The following is a 15,318-nucleotide window of genomic DNA, read 5'->3' on the forward strand; positions in this document are numbered from 1 at the left end:
AAAAATAAAAAAATAAACCTGCAAATATATGTTTTTTGTTTTTTTTTTACATTAAAGAGTTACCAGAACACTCTTTAATGTAAAAATTTAACCCCTGATATAAAACAAGCAAGCGTCTTCGGAATTTTCCAAGGATTACACTACAGCCCAAAATATTCCTTTTTGTTAACTCCACAGTCATTTGTTTGTTTTTTATTAGTCATGCAAAAGTATGCCAGTGGTTTCCTGACTAGACTTCTATGAAGTATTTTTAAAACATGCAATGAAACAGTGCAGTTCTCTGTATGCTAAAGGAGTCCTCTTATAAAAAAATAAAAAAAACATTTCAGCTTATGCTGGAGTTTTTTTTTTTTTTTTTTCAACTCTGACTTTAAATTGACCGTAGTTTACGATCTAGAGGTTAGAGAATCTCTTCATGCAAAATCATATTTATCATCATTTGGTGAGTTAAGGCTGGAAAGATTTACCAGTCTCTCTGTTTACATCTCTCCACTACCAAATCTCTTTATTAAACATCAGTTATCTGAAATGGACCATGCCTGCTAAAGACTCAAAGACTACTGAAGCAGCTGAAAGTGTTGATGAGAATCTATGAGGCAGAATCAGACATTTCAAGATTGATGACAACCTTTTGAATTATTACCAGAGGCCCAGTAGGAGAGAAAAAGGGAGAGGCGATCCAAAAACGACTCATGATAATATGAGTTACATAAAAGAAGACTTAAGTCAGTTGAGCTGTGGAAAAGTAAACATCACTGTGGCTACTTCATCTTTTGCTCTTATGTTGAACTCTTGATCTCTTTTTTCACTGGCTTCCAATGTGCTCACATTCACACATGCACACACTCATGCCCGACTGTCTCTGCATGTGTCTGCCGACTAAACGAAACCATCTGTAATCTCTTCTCTTCATGCATGACTAATTGAAAAAATATGAGCCTTTATTTGGAGGTGGGTCCATTGCCCATCATGTATACACATTTCTATGAATGAGTGGTAATGCAATTGTGCGCATGTGTTGCTTTGTTTTTTGCTGCACACATGTATGTCAGCAACATTTGTTTCATTCCTATACTCAATATCACACAAGTGAACAGAATACCAACATGTTTGTGGTTTGGCTCATTACTGTTCAAAACTAATAGCACAACTACAAATGCGGTATTGCTAATATACAACTGTTCAAGGCATTAGATATCATGAACTGGCCAACAACAAATTGTAAAGCATTTTTTCTTATTCTATTCATTCATAATTTTTTGTTTAAGGAAAGTTACTTCTAGTTGTTTCTACATCTCTCTTGAAGAACATCTCTTCAAGAGAGATGTTTGTCTTTCTTGGTCACATTTACAGTTATTCAGTGAATTTTTGTGCGAAAAACACTCATTTCAATAGGAATCCATGCAATCGTGAATTTTTCGCACAAGGGCATAGTCACGCAAATCCATCACAGTGGGGTGCGTTTCACTTACAACGACGTAACTCACTGCTTCACTACCATAGTTCGGGCGCATCGTTGAAGAAATCAACTAGCTAGAACTTGCGACCATAGTTGGCTAACTTTGCTTTTGGGAAACGCACCCCAGATCAACAGAACGCTGCTTGGTTTAAAAATAACTTCCGTGTAAGCTCTGCTTCATATATTGCCACACTAATTGACAGTAAACGATTAACCTTTTTGTCAGCAAATTTTAACAAAAATTTGCTAATGTGACTCCACCTTTACTTTTTATTTGTATTTACTTGTATTATATACTTGTTTAAATCAAATTAAGCCTGTTTTGACACATTGTGTATGTTGAGCCTTACAATTATGCCCTTGTTTACACCTGCATGGTATTAAGATGCATTTTGGTTGATCGTATCACAAGTGGACGACGCTAAATACAGGTGGAAACGGGATATACAACATACTGAGCTCGTCCAATTCCGACCACTTTCAGAAGTAGTCGAAAATGCCTTAGACTGGATGCTTTCCTGGACTCTCATATGGTTGAATGTGTTCGAACATCGAACAGCCACAAAAGACTTTTTAATTTTTACTTTTAGGATTTTAATTTTGCCGCTTGAAGATGAGAAAACATTAGACTGGCATGCCAGACCTACATCAAGATGTAAGGTCTAGGAACTCATCATTGACAGGGCTCAATCCGAGGGGCGGGATAAACGGATGTCTTTTAAATTCTCTCTGCACGCAATTGGATAGCGCTACAACCAATCAGAGTCCCATGCATTTTCCCACCAGCGGAGCAAGTTGAAATATTAAACTTTTACCGTATCCGTATCCATAAATGACCCAAAGTGCTGTTCTTTGTTCTGGTTTCAAAGAAAACCTTAAATTCAAATCATCCAGAGTAGTGGTTAAAGCCGAATCGAAAGACAGCTATTCACCTGCAGCAGCCATTCTTTGTTTTCAAGTAGCAGTGAACCGTCGCAACCCTGTCGTCATTATGTTAAGCCCGCCTGCCGACTCTATACACGATGTGATTGGCCTGACCAGAGTTTGGTTTTTCCAGCTAAAACGTCTATGGAGAGTTGCTAGACCACACTGACTGTGAAATAATTTTTGATGCCGCTAGGGTGCGTCTAGATTTCTAGGCTAGAAAAACATACCAAACACAATGTTCTCTAGATATTCCTGATTTCTAACACTCACTCACTGCGTTTGCCATGGTCTTGCAGCTGTCAGAGTAGACATGAAAGCTGCTGCTCTCTGTGTAAGCTTATTTCTTCGAAAGATCATACATTTACCCACCCTTAGACACGGTTGAAGTGGTTGAAAGTGAATAAAAGAGAAGAATTAAAACACCAGGTGTAAACGGCAGTCTCCCTCGTCTATCAGATCTACCAAAACTCATCTTAATACTGGATGGTATCAATACCGAACAGGGATGAGTAGCCTTGTACCTGATTTGTAGTCAGATCATCTAAACTAAGCTAATGGTATACTTTGGGTATGCTTAAAATCATTGCACGTAAAGTTGGAAGGGAGACCTGTGGAGGACAGTGATTTATTTGATTTACCTGAATACCGTAGAAGGTATTTTTGGTGAGCATGGTCGAGTTTTCCAAGGCACACAGCTCAAATGTGATTTCAACAATATTACTATATTGTTAATATTGAATCATATTTCTCAAGTCTATAAAGTAAAAATGCATAAACATTATAATTTTCCTTCCCATAGTTGCTAACTTCATAAAACTACTAGGTTAGCCTGTAACCTTAAGTGACTTTCTCACTCATACACAGTAATGAATGTTTGCTTCTTGAGTGAATGCCATGCCTGGCTCATCTCTTCGTGGCCGACGGCCTGTGAATACCACCACTGTTACCGCTAAACATTTGTTAGATATAGACATGCATGTGGCTCTGCAACACATGCTTAGACATAATCATCGTTCATTCGCAATAAGACGTGCATTCACCTTTTAACCCCTATTATGGGCAAAAATTCAGAATCTCAGACTTGTCAAAAATCCATTGAGTCCATGTTGGAGAGTCTATCTCAGTCATCTCCCTCAGGGCCTCTTGGATTCCAGACAGTTTCTGAGGAGAGCCAGAAGTCCTCCATCTCTGCACTCTGTATATATCTCCATAACAGCTGTGTACACTAATGCCTCTGATACACGTAAGACCGCTTAGCTCATGGAAAAATCAGGAATGGATTGGGGAACTGCCAAAGCATCCAGTTATAAATGGCATTACCTTCAGAAAATGTAGGGAAATTTTGCAAGTCAGCAAATCTAATAGCAAGCGTATATTCAAAATTATTTAAAAAAAATTATAGCCAATTACAATTACAAAAATTGAAAATTTGATTTCATATCCAGATGTCAGTTCAGAATGAATCAATGAATGTCTGTTACACTGGTGCTCAAATGTTTGGATTCAGTACGTTTTTTTTTTTTTTTTTTTTTTTTTGAGAAAGAAAGAAAGAGAGAGAGAGAGAGAGAGAAAGAAAGAAAGAAAGAAAGAAAGAAAGAAAGAAAGAAAGAAAGAAAGAAAGAAAGAAAGAAAGAAAAAGAAAGAAAGAAAGAAAGAAAGAAAGAAAGAAAGAAAGAAAGAAAGAAAGAAAGAAAGAAAGAAAGAAAGAAAGAAAGAAAGAAAGAAAGAAAGAGAGAAAGAGAGAAAGAAAGAGTTTTTTATAAATTAAACAAGAAGATCGCTCAAAACATGAAGGTAAAGGCAAGCGCAAATGCAGCTTTTCAAACAAAGACAATAACTGACCATGAACTGAAGGGACCAAGGAGTATAAACAGACAGAATAATGATTCATAAATGGGTGGAGAACATAATCAGAAACTATAGTAACAAACAAGAGAATACTTGGAAAACTAGGGACTGAATACTTGGAACTACGAGGAACACATGAACTATAATAAAAATCAAAATAATAGGCTTTTGAACAAAAATAGTAGTAAAGTTAACATTAAAGGTAGGCAATTTACAGAGAGACTAGCAAGCTTTGAAAGCAGAAGATCCCACCCTCCCTTCAGAGAGTTTCCATAAACGAGCACAAAATGTTTCTGGAACAAATAATCTGCCAACATGAACTAAGAATGAATAATTATTTGACATTTGTTAATCTTAGTTCATTTCAACATTTGCTAGTATATTTTCAAGTGCAAAAGTTGTTTCTGTTAACATACGTTATGCACTTAGAACTTGAGCAAACAGTGAACAGTTGTATTTTAACATTTACATAGCATTAACGAAGGTTAAAATTGCTATGAAAATGTATTGCAAATTATTTTGTTAACAATTAAGAACTTATTAAAGTGTTACCATATACTACTTTTAAAAAAGTACTTTCAAAATACAGTCCCCCTGTGGTGAATATCAAGCTTTTAATGTTGTTTATATGTATATGTGGTGTTTTTAATGTGTTTTAAGACAAAGTGTGTGCAAATTTTTATGCAAAGAGTTATTTCAACGCATTCTCATCCTTTAGAGTCACATAGTACGCTATATGACAAACATTGTGCTCTTCAGTCCCTGCCCTCCATCTGAATTCCACGTGTCATCATAATCACTTGACTGAAACCCAGCTATTAAGAAAGTTTAAGAAAATTATTTAACATAAGCATTTTTAAATGAGCATTTTAGTGTTTATAGTGTAAAACTAATTTAATTAAACAAATGAGAAAAAAAAATATAGCTTCATCTAACATATATTTTCAATAGCTGTTCGTTTTACGATGTTTAAGTCTAAAAATAAAAATGAGCTCTAATTTTAGGATTAGGAAGTGTGTAGGCTACTGTATGTGTGTCTTTGTTGTTGTCAGTGTACACATGTTTGTGTGGAAGTGGGAGAGGCTGAGATGTATCAGTAAGAACAAGGTAAGAGGTATGTGGCTTTTTCCTGTTTTTATTCTCTGGATATTAACGCTGGCACATTCTGTACATACATATCCAGCTTATGTGCTCTGAAGAAATACAGTATGTACTAATGCACAAGGTCCCCATTTGTTTAGCATGCACAATCGCAAACAAAAATATATCAGCTTACTTCCACACGCTCACACCTGCTCAGTTCTATTTCTGATTGTTTTGAGCCTGTGCTGGTTTATAAATAGCTGATAATAACAATTATATTCTTCTGTAGCTTCCCCTTGTCTTACTTTGGGATTTTCTCTTGTGGCCCATTGTGAAATATGCACACACATACATTCAAAAGTACTATGTTCATTTGTTACTGTCTTTTGTATAAAATGAGAACTATAGCCTTATAAAGTAAATAAAGGTGTTCACATTCACTCATATAAATACAAACTTCTAAATTCTGAGCGGTTTCTGTGCGAGGCAAAGCATTGTGGGAGTAAAGGTACAGGATGTGAACGTCAGACAGTGTTAGGGTGGCGTCTCTTATATGCTCCTTTAATTTGCAAAAGCACTCTGCTAAATATAATGTCCACAAAATATAATTTCAGTTCAGGCCATTTCCACTGTCCATTTTCTGTGCACCACATTTTTAGAAGTTGGAATTTTTGCTCAAACCATTGGTGACATTTTTAGTGCACTTGGACATTGCCTTTGTTTTTGCCGGCACACACAAAATGTGGAATAGTATACCCAAAAATGAAAATACAGTTATCATTTACTAACAATAAATATTTTTATTTATTTTACAATCTCATAAATATAAAAACTAAATATATTTTCTTCATGTGTCAAAAAAAAAACATCATAAATAATTATCTCGGCATAAATCTGAAAATTATTACACAGAAATGAAGGCCTAGTACTAGAGCATAAATGCAATGTATCATAAAAAAAATAATATTTCATATGCAATCTAATGGTGTAGTTGAGGAATTATGTGGTATATGGATACAAAAGTGCTTTATATCTCCAAAAACACAGCATTAATGAATAGATGAGAAGTAAACTATATATATATATATATATATATATATATATATTATTTTAAAATGTATTTTTTTTCATTCATTGGAAGATAGTTGGAAGGAGCCCATTGACATTCATTATATGGACAAAAACATTCTTTAAAATGCCTTTTTTTCCGAATTAGAAGGACTTACAGAATTACCGAAAACAGATTTTTAATTAATGTGAATATTTTATTTATTTATTTTATTTGTAACACTTTACAATATGATTCCATTTGTTAACATTAGATCATGTTGATTCACGTTTTATTACGAGCTCTGCATGGCACATTCTCTTTTTTTGCCAGACTCTCTTCTGTTCAGATTTTTTTTTTTTTTTTTTTTTTTTTTTACGTGTGAATCACTGGAGGTTCCAGATTTAGCATGCTCCTTTAACTTTCTCCAATAATGCCACTTCTATACTAAAGTGCCAAGTATGTATGCAATTTCCCACGAAAACCATCCAACATAAAGACTTCTTTCCATAGTGAATCAATGTAAGACAAAAACACGTTTTGAAAGAAGGATTGATAATGTTTTTACTCATTTAAATTTTGTTAATTTTGAACAAAAAAGTTAAATAGTGTGCCTTTAAGAATTAAATCGTTTTATGTTTTATAATAGTATTGCCAGGGTGGAGTGAAAGAATAGGTGCAGGCATACACATGACAGACAGGAAAAGAATCTAGTGAGTCAGTTTCAAAACCACACACATCTCTCACTCAGTCTATCTGGCATGTCTGAATGCAGTTGCTGAATTTCTGGAGAGTGAGGAATAAAGGCTGATGTAGAGATTCCACAAGTAAGGCAATTTTCCTCTGCATACATAAGTTTTTCCTTGTGAGTCAGACATGATACACACAGGGACAAGAGAAATTAAAGAGGTTATGCTCAGCATAGACTAACATCCTTTTTATCCAGCCCATTCTCGTCAAAAATTGAAACATGGTCAAAGGTGACGCCTTGGGGTGAGAATGCGTTGTTTTATCAGTATATAATGTACACTGTGAAGGCCACTTGCATGGCTTTATGGGATAGCATAATGTGCTCTGATTATTCCATGATAAATCTGCATATTCAGAATGCCATTTTGCATGATGAATAATAACTGAATATCTGTAAAATTCTCCTTTCGGACTCCAATCAATTAAAATAAATATACATAAAAATAAAATATTATTTCCAAAGTGGTAACTGAACAGCAGTTGCTGAATTATGCAAAATTATATAAAAAAAATACTATTTGCAAGTTTTTACATTTCTTTTCTCAAATAGCATACATCTCTTTTTTTAAAATAGTTATTGTCAGATTGTATTCTGTAACCATTAAACAAACTTATTCCATTATGAACATAGCTTAATTATATAAACCATATAGGCTACTTCTGGCTTACATGAATAGGTCTGCATTCTTTGTGTTAATTTTAATTGAACCGGCAAAAGGAAGTGAACGTGACTTTCTTTTGACTTCTAAAGCAGGAAGCATGAGAGAGGACCTTAAGCTTGTTTGATCTCAATAAGAGCTCCTCACACAATAGAAAGTCTTGCTTTACTGTGCAAAGTTACTGTTGCACCGCAGCACCATGAGCGTGCGTGCGTGCGTGCGGGAAGAGACCAGGATCAGGGACGCCTGTTGATGGGGCTTGTTGGAATTACCATAGCAGAACGGACTCATTGTCTTCCCCTTTCACAACATCATGTCCCACAATAGCGGCTTTCAAACGGACCCACTACTTAATGACGATCTCTAATGATATGCTAACGGCGCGCCGTTTTAATTACAGTTTAAAGTTAAGCAAAACAATGTCGTTCAGCCAAATGAACAGTAGGCTATTCGAACCCACACTCTCTCTTTTGGATGATTTGAATTTCGCTTTTAAATAGGGAGAGAGGGCATTTTAGATTAAAGACAGGCAAGGAGTAGACCAGTAAATTATAAATATAGCAGACTGTAAGAATAGTGCGAATTAATTAGCCTAAATCGCCAATGCGTTTTGCGCGCAGTGGTGTTTATCTTTAGGCTAGTTTTATGTATCATAATTAATTTGTATGAATTAACAATTTAATCAAATTGGTTGTGTGCAATTAAGCCTAAATCCTTGTAAAAGGATTAAAAGGATAAATGTTAATCCTAAATCATGAATACATAATACAATTTCACTTTTTGTGGCCTATAACCACTTTGCATCATTCAGCAAACGAAAACCATTCGGTTGCTGTATTTAAAATATATTTATTATAGGCCTAGCGTCAAGTCTTGTAATGTGTATTATATTGTTGAGTGCTTAATTTACTTAGCATTATTATTAACATTTCTACATTTTTAATTATTATTGTTATTTTCCTGTCACTATTTTATTGTGTGCATAAAAACATGCCGATAAATAGGCTTTGGCAATTGAATGATAGCTCCACCTCCCCGTCTAGAGCAGCGAAAGCCCACCTGAGGCTGTCCTGGGCGGGGAGGTGGAGCATTCTCCGGCCTCCCATTCCTAAACAGTGAATCAGTCTGTTCATTCACATTCACACGCGGACAAGTCCGTTCACAGACACAGCTCTCTGAAGGGATTTTTATTTTATTTTTTTTTGCCCTGGGCAGACAGGAAAGGAAATAAGTCATGGATTTACAATTTTCCTCTTTGGTCTTTGGACCTTCTATAAACGTTGTTTAGTTCGGTGGAACGTTTGTATTATTATTACTATTATAGAATTTGCGAATTCACTTCAGACTATTGGAATACATGCGAGCTTCGCTGTAATGTTGGAATAAAACGAAGAGGACTCCTGAAGCATATCGCAACAGGACTCTCACGATTTATAGAAAACATAACATGATCCTTACTCGTAAGTAGACATACTTATGTTTAATAATAACTATACCTTAATTGACTGTAACTCTTTCAAACTTGTCTCTCTGTTGAGTCTAAAGAGTTGAATCTTTAGACGCAGATCCAACACTTTTTACTTTTGAACTTGTTTGTCATTTGGTGGCACCTAGCCTAAATCAAAATGTATTGTGTGATTAGATACTCACATCATACTTAAACGACAGAAATAAGACTTTTACTTGACTTGAAGTGATTAGATTAGGCTACATCGATAAGACAAGTCATATAATTTGTAATGTTAATATGATGTCCATTGGACAGTTGTTTTAATACCACTGGTTTACTAGAAGTGGTTTTACAGTTTTGCAATATATATAAGCTTTTCTATGTTGCCTATATTTTGGGACCTGTAACTGGCCAACGAAAGATTGCAAGCAGTCTGAACCATTGGGGCAGTTATATTTCAGAATTATCGCCCAACAATAATTTATTATTGTAATGGACATCATAAATAAAAGCGCAAAAAGTATTTGTATTGGTTTTCATTTGAGGGTGCATTTAGAGATCTTAATAAAATATGGGATGATTGTAGTGCTCTTTCATTAGTTATTCCGCTGCAGATTTTCTTTTCGTCCTAAAGTGTTGAGTTGCAATTATCTGGGTGGTGCGTGATTGGTTTCATGCGCCACCGGCGCTCCAGACTGTCCGAAAACTAATCTTCCATCACGCTCACCGAAACCATTGGTTTTATGTTGATTTCAGATAGTTCGGAGATAAGAGTGTTTCGTCAGTGTTGGTCTACGCGCTCTCATTCATGCAGAGACTTGGGGGAGGTTTTGCTCAAAGATGCCATTGCCAAAGAGCACGTAGCTGTGGTCCTCTGATTCTGAAGGCGCACTAATGCATTCTTGTCTTGATCGGTGGCTGTCCTTTACTTTATGGTGTTTTGAAAAAGCGCTTTATTTGCCAAGAAAAAAAAAGTTAGATTAAAAGCTAGACAGAATGAGTTCAATTGACACTGACAGAAGTCGAGATCACCTGAGCACAGCAGCAGTGCGATGCTTGAGCGTTTTCTGATCAGATATCGGACTGACAATAATACAAACTAAAAAAATGAAACATTAGTACCGACATTTCTTTACTTATAAATGTACACACCACGAATCTAACTAAACTAAAGCAATATACATTATTAAAAAATAAATAAATAAAAAAAACATGGTTAGCTAGTTTACTGGTTTACACTTAATATTGTTTTTGTTGGAGGTTGCATTTTTTTTCTCTTTTTTTCTCTTTTTCTATCTATGCAGAGGTTGATAAACTTGGGGTCATGTTAACTCCAGATGATAAGGCAGAAAGCAGGTCAGTGAGGAGCCAAAGGAAAGAATGCCATGCTTAAAACATGTCACTTTGAAGATATACATGCACCACCTCATAATCTAAGGTCATGGTTGTGGTCAGCAGAATTGACACACATAAGTAAAGAGCCTTGAAACTCATACACACATTCTTAAACCCTCTACATGGCCCCAAATCCATTGAAACTTTTATATAAAAGCATTCTTGAATCATAGGCAGGTTTTCTGTCACAACTCTCCCTTATTGTCTCCTGAGAACTGTCTGATTGCTTAGGTAACAAGTATGTAAGAAGCCCTCTGTGGTATTAAATGAGGGTCTTTCTTTCTCCACCAGTTTAAGTTATCTTTTGATCATAGATGAAATGGATAGGGTGACATATCATTAAGCGTATCTAATCATCTGACCCGAGATCAGCCTTGCGTTGCACAAAGTGTCCAGTCACCAGACCTGGCCAAGCTGGCTCTAGGTCAGTGATAGCTAATGCTTAAATCTGTCAGAAAGTCCACAGCAGGCATAAATGGACCCATCTGGCAAAGTGTGTGTAGGTGGTTGGGATGGTGGTGTTGAGTGACTGTGAGAATGGTGTAACCCTACGATTATGATCCCATGATCCCCTGTGTTTGTAACCAGATGGAGGGGGTCTTCTCATTTTCAGAGCTACCTGATTCTCACTCTCTACCCCCATATGTCTGTATAAGGCCATGCCAAAATATGATATGTGTGATCCTCAACAAATGATGTATGACTCCTCTTGATCTGCAGATTTAAAGTGTATGTGTGGAAAGATGAAAGATAAAGAGCTTAGTGTCTTGGAGGGAGTTTAGAAAGTAGGACATCATGTCACATGAATCGTTGATAAAATTCCTTCTAGCACCGCTCAAAGACAGATATTGATGTTTGTGTGCTGTTCATTTGAAACAGGGACTCTTTAACTAGAATAGCACAGCTTAAAGCCTTAAAAAATGAACCAACAGACATTTGAAACCTGGTTATGACATTTAATCTGCGTTCACTCTAAAAAAAAAATAAAGGTTCTTTATTGGCGTTGATAGAGCCATGAAGAACATTTAACATTCATGGCACCTTTCCATTTCACAAAAAGGTTATTTACAGTGAAAAAGAGCTCTTTGTATTAAAATTCTCTTCACATTAAGAAAAAAAGTTATTTTAAAATCTGACCACTTAAAGGTTATTGGGAAACCTATTTTTTCTTCTATGGCATTGCTGTGAAAACCTTTTGGAAAATTTATATTTCAGAGTGTTGGATGGATTCTGGTTCCATAGCAGCACAAACTCGCTTAAACACACAAGCATTCATAAACACAGGTTAAACCTCCTCCCTCCCATTCTGAGGAACCCTCGGCCAGCGATTGTGAGAACTTCCTGTGACAGGAAAAAGAGGACAAGGAGGAGAGAGAAGAGAGGAGGAAGAAGGGTAATTTTAGAAGCGGCAAAAAAAGGTCCAGCTAGCAGGAATTCAACTTTAGCCGGGTTCATAAGACGTTATCCCAAGAGATTACGTCTGTCTGTTTGTCTTTCTCCGGGTCTGGAGGCTGTAGTTTGCTTCTTTGTCTTCTGTCTTGTCTGTCTCTTCCTGCTCTCTCATCAACATATATCAAAACTTTCATTCATTAGATAAAAACGGAAGCATTAGGTGGAGGAAATATTGTATGCTTTGATGAAAGTAGAATGCACAAAGGCACATGTTTCTGTGACGGATCCCGCCTAGACATCCTGTGTGCTTGAATTGGGTCTCCGTGGCGTTGAAGAGGTCGCAGGTCATGCATCCACTAGGTGGCTGGCACCAAGATATGAAACAGATGGATTTCAGATTAAGGCTGATGAAGAGAGAGGAAAAGATGTGGGAGATGGCGGTGTTGACTGCTAGATCCCTTTTATCTGCACTGTTTTAAAACACTAAATCAAAACTATTTGATGAAAGAACATGGTTTTCAGAGAAAATATGGGAAGGAAAAAGCATCCAATTCAGCAAGATTTTTGTTCTACCATAATCTTCCAACAGCGTTTTTAATGGATTATATTATTTAATATTGTGTAAGATAAGTGTTCATATCAATTTGGCTATTTTTAAATATGATTTGTATTATATGTCGGCATTATATCGACCATCACCCTTCATGAGTTCTAGATTTGACTTTCAGCTATTCAGCCATACGGTCAACCATTGGCTACTTTAACTTGGATTCTTGTTTATGTCTTTTTTTCCATCATCACTATTTATATGTTATTAAACTGTTGCGAAACCAATTAAAGTGACCCATAACCTGCATAGCACTTCACATCTATGAAATAATGACATGTAGACCTTCTGGGATTGATTTTGTATTTTTCTTGGCTCGGAATACTGGGCGTCATATTAAGAGGATAACGTTTTAGAACATCCAACTCTATGAAGTAATACTGACGTCAGTCTGGCTCTCAACACAATGCTAGTTCAGTTGCTCAATCTGATGTGTTTGTATCTGAAATATAGTTTCCTTTAGATATAAATGCATCTACTTGACAATCAAGAAAGAATCAAAGGCTGTTTACGTTACTGGGGAGGTTCAACCTATTTCTCATTTTCTCTGAGGTCGAATGTTCGACATTCCATGTGTGTGTTACAGGATGTAAGGCGTTCTCTGTGTTTGTGTTGGCGCTGAAGGCCTCCATTATCTGGCCTTGAACAAAAGGAGGTGTGTCCTCCAAAGTGACCATGGCAACTGTGGAATGAACCACTCTTATTGGCTTCCCGTCGGCCTCGGAAAGGCAAGGGAAGTGTGGTCTCCGCCTGCCGTGGGGATCCGCACAGACTTGCGGGGAGAGCACAGGATGCGACGTGCGTACAAAAAAAAAAAACTCTAAGCTTGCATCCCATATTCGAAAATTAAGAGTGTTTGTACTGCTTTGAGTGCTGAGATGGCGAAAAAACAGCCTGTGCTCATCTACGTGACATCCATTAGTGTGAGAGAGTGTGAAACAACTTCTCAAGTGTGTTTATACGTGTATATCTTCATAAAGACAGCATGTTTGAGTGTGTTTTGGATGTACAACTGTGATGAATGTCGCCTGTACTGCGCTTTGGATAGAAAAGTCTCAAATCAGATATCTTTAATAACTCAATTGTTTCTTATATAGATTAAACAAAGAGTTATGTTTCCCTTTTCATAAGGTGCAGTCACATTAGCGAAATGTCAGCAGAATGTTGCACGCAAAAACATTTATTGTCCACTGTCAGTATAGAGTAAAGATGTATAAAGCACTGCTCACACAGAAGACACTTTCAAACCAAGCAGCTTTCTGTTGGTGAATGCAGAGAATTTAAGTGATCATCTTATACACAAACAATGACCCTCAGCCGAAGCTCCTGATCACATGGAATCCAATGGGATTGACGACTTTTCCCACACAATTTTACTGAGCAATGTTAAATGTTACTATAACTTTAGACCAGTGTTTCCAACCCTGTTCCTGGAGGGACTGCAACAGAACACATTTTGGATGTTTCCCCTTTCTGACCTCTCCATTTCAGGTCTCGAAGTCTAATGTGCAGATAAGGTGATTCAGATGTGTTTAATTAGAAAGAGTTTGAAATGTGTAGTGTTAGGATGCCTTCAGGGACATGGATGGGAAACACAGTTCTCCTGAGAAAAGACCCCAGTAATCTCATATGTCTCTGCATGATTTTTTGTGATGCCGTCTCAGTTAAGAGAGCCTTATTTACCGTTGGTGTCAGACAGGCACCTGTGTGATAGCGGCCCATTGTGACCAGGCGGGGGTTGGGGGGTGGTTACCTTGCTAATGAAAGGAAAAGCCAGTCTGTGAGACACTGCTGTGGAGCCTGTGTGTGTTTGTGTGTCTCTTCATCATTTACATTTAAATGCATACAGTCTTCTAACATTCTTGCAGCTGGATGGTCTTAAGTGGTGCCTAGCCAGTGCAAACACACATATGTCTACACACACACTTACACAGGAAGCCACGGCGCTCATTACAGACCATACCAGAAAAGTATGTCATTATTTTAAGTGTAGGAAATTCTTCAAAGTTCACGAACTCCTAAAAAGCGCTTTCGGGCAACGTTCTGTCAGTTGCTTGAAAGGAATCCCACCATGTGCATGTGGATTCTTGAGATTCGAGATTCATGTGTGCAGTTATTTTCGCATTGCCATTCTTGATGTCAAAGCACGTTTTGAAATACTCCTCCTGCTTCTTGGGCAGAGGACCTCCCTTATCGCGTGCCTTTGTTGTTGTCATGCGTGCCGCCACTCTCGCACTCGTTCCAGTGGGGAGTCACGTATCCCCGCTAGTAGAGACAGACTCTGTTCTTTCCTCTGGGCAAAGTCTGCAGTGTCTTTATACACACGTCTCTTTCCCTTGGCCCCTCCTAATCCCTGGCCTTTTTTTTTTCTTTCTGTTGAAATGAAGGGGAACCTATCTCAGGTGGTCTTTCAATTGTGCACAGCATCATTGCAGTCATTGCAATTACAATAATTGGAATTGTAGAGTCTGGAATGTGCACAATTAGCCATCGAGAAAAGCGAGAGGTCCCTCTCCGCTGATTACGACCTATTGTGAGCTGTGATTGCATAGATTGTGCTTGTGATAGACCACAGCATGGCCAGCAGAGAGACACATTAGCTGTGTTAAACCTTTAGAGGGTGCTAAATTGGAACTATGTCTGTGTAGAGGTCTATGCAGAACTTTTACAGAAATAAAGAGTCTAGAAGCTTTTTATCCC

At 37.1% G+C, this 15,318-nt stretch overlaps 1 protein-coding gene across 1 annotated transcript in view; it reads left to right on the plus strand.

Annotated features, from left to right (window-relative positions):
* dlc1 (DLC1 Rho GTPase activating protein) overlaps positions 1–15,318 on the plus strand; it is a 112,310-nt gene that overhangs the window by 80,782 nt on the left and 16,210 nt on the right. The window lies entirely within an intron of this gene.

The sequence above is a fragment of the Pimephales promelas genome, chromosome 6 (genome assembly GCF_988280905.1).
Source record: "Pimephales promelas chromosome 6, fPimPro1.hap1.1, whole genome shotgun sequence".
Lineage (NCBI taxonomy): Eukaryota > Metazoa > Chordata > Actinopteri > Cypriniformes > Leuciscidae > Pimephales > Pimephales promelas.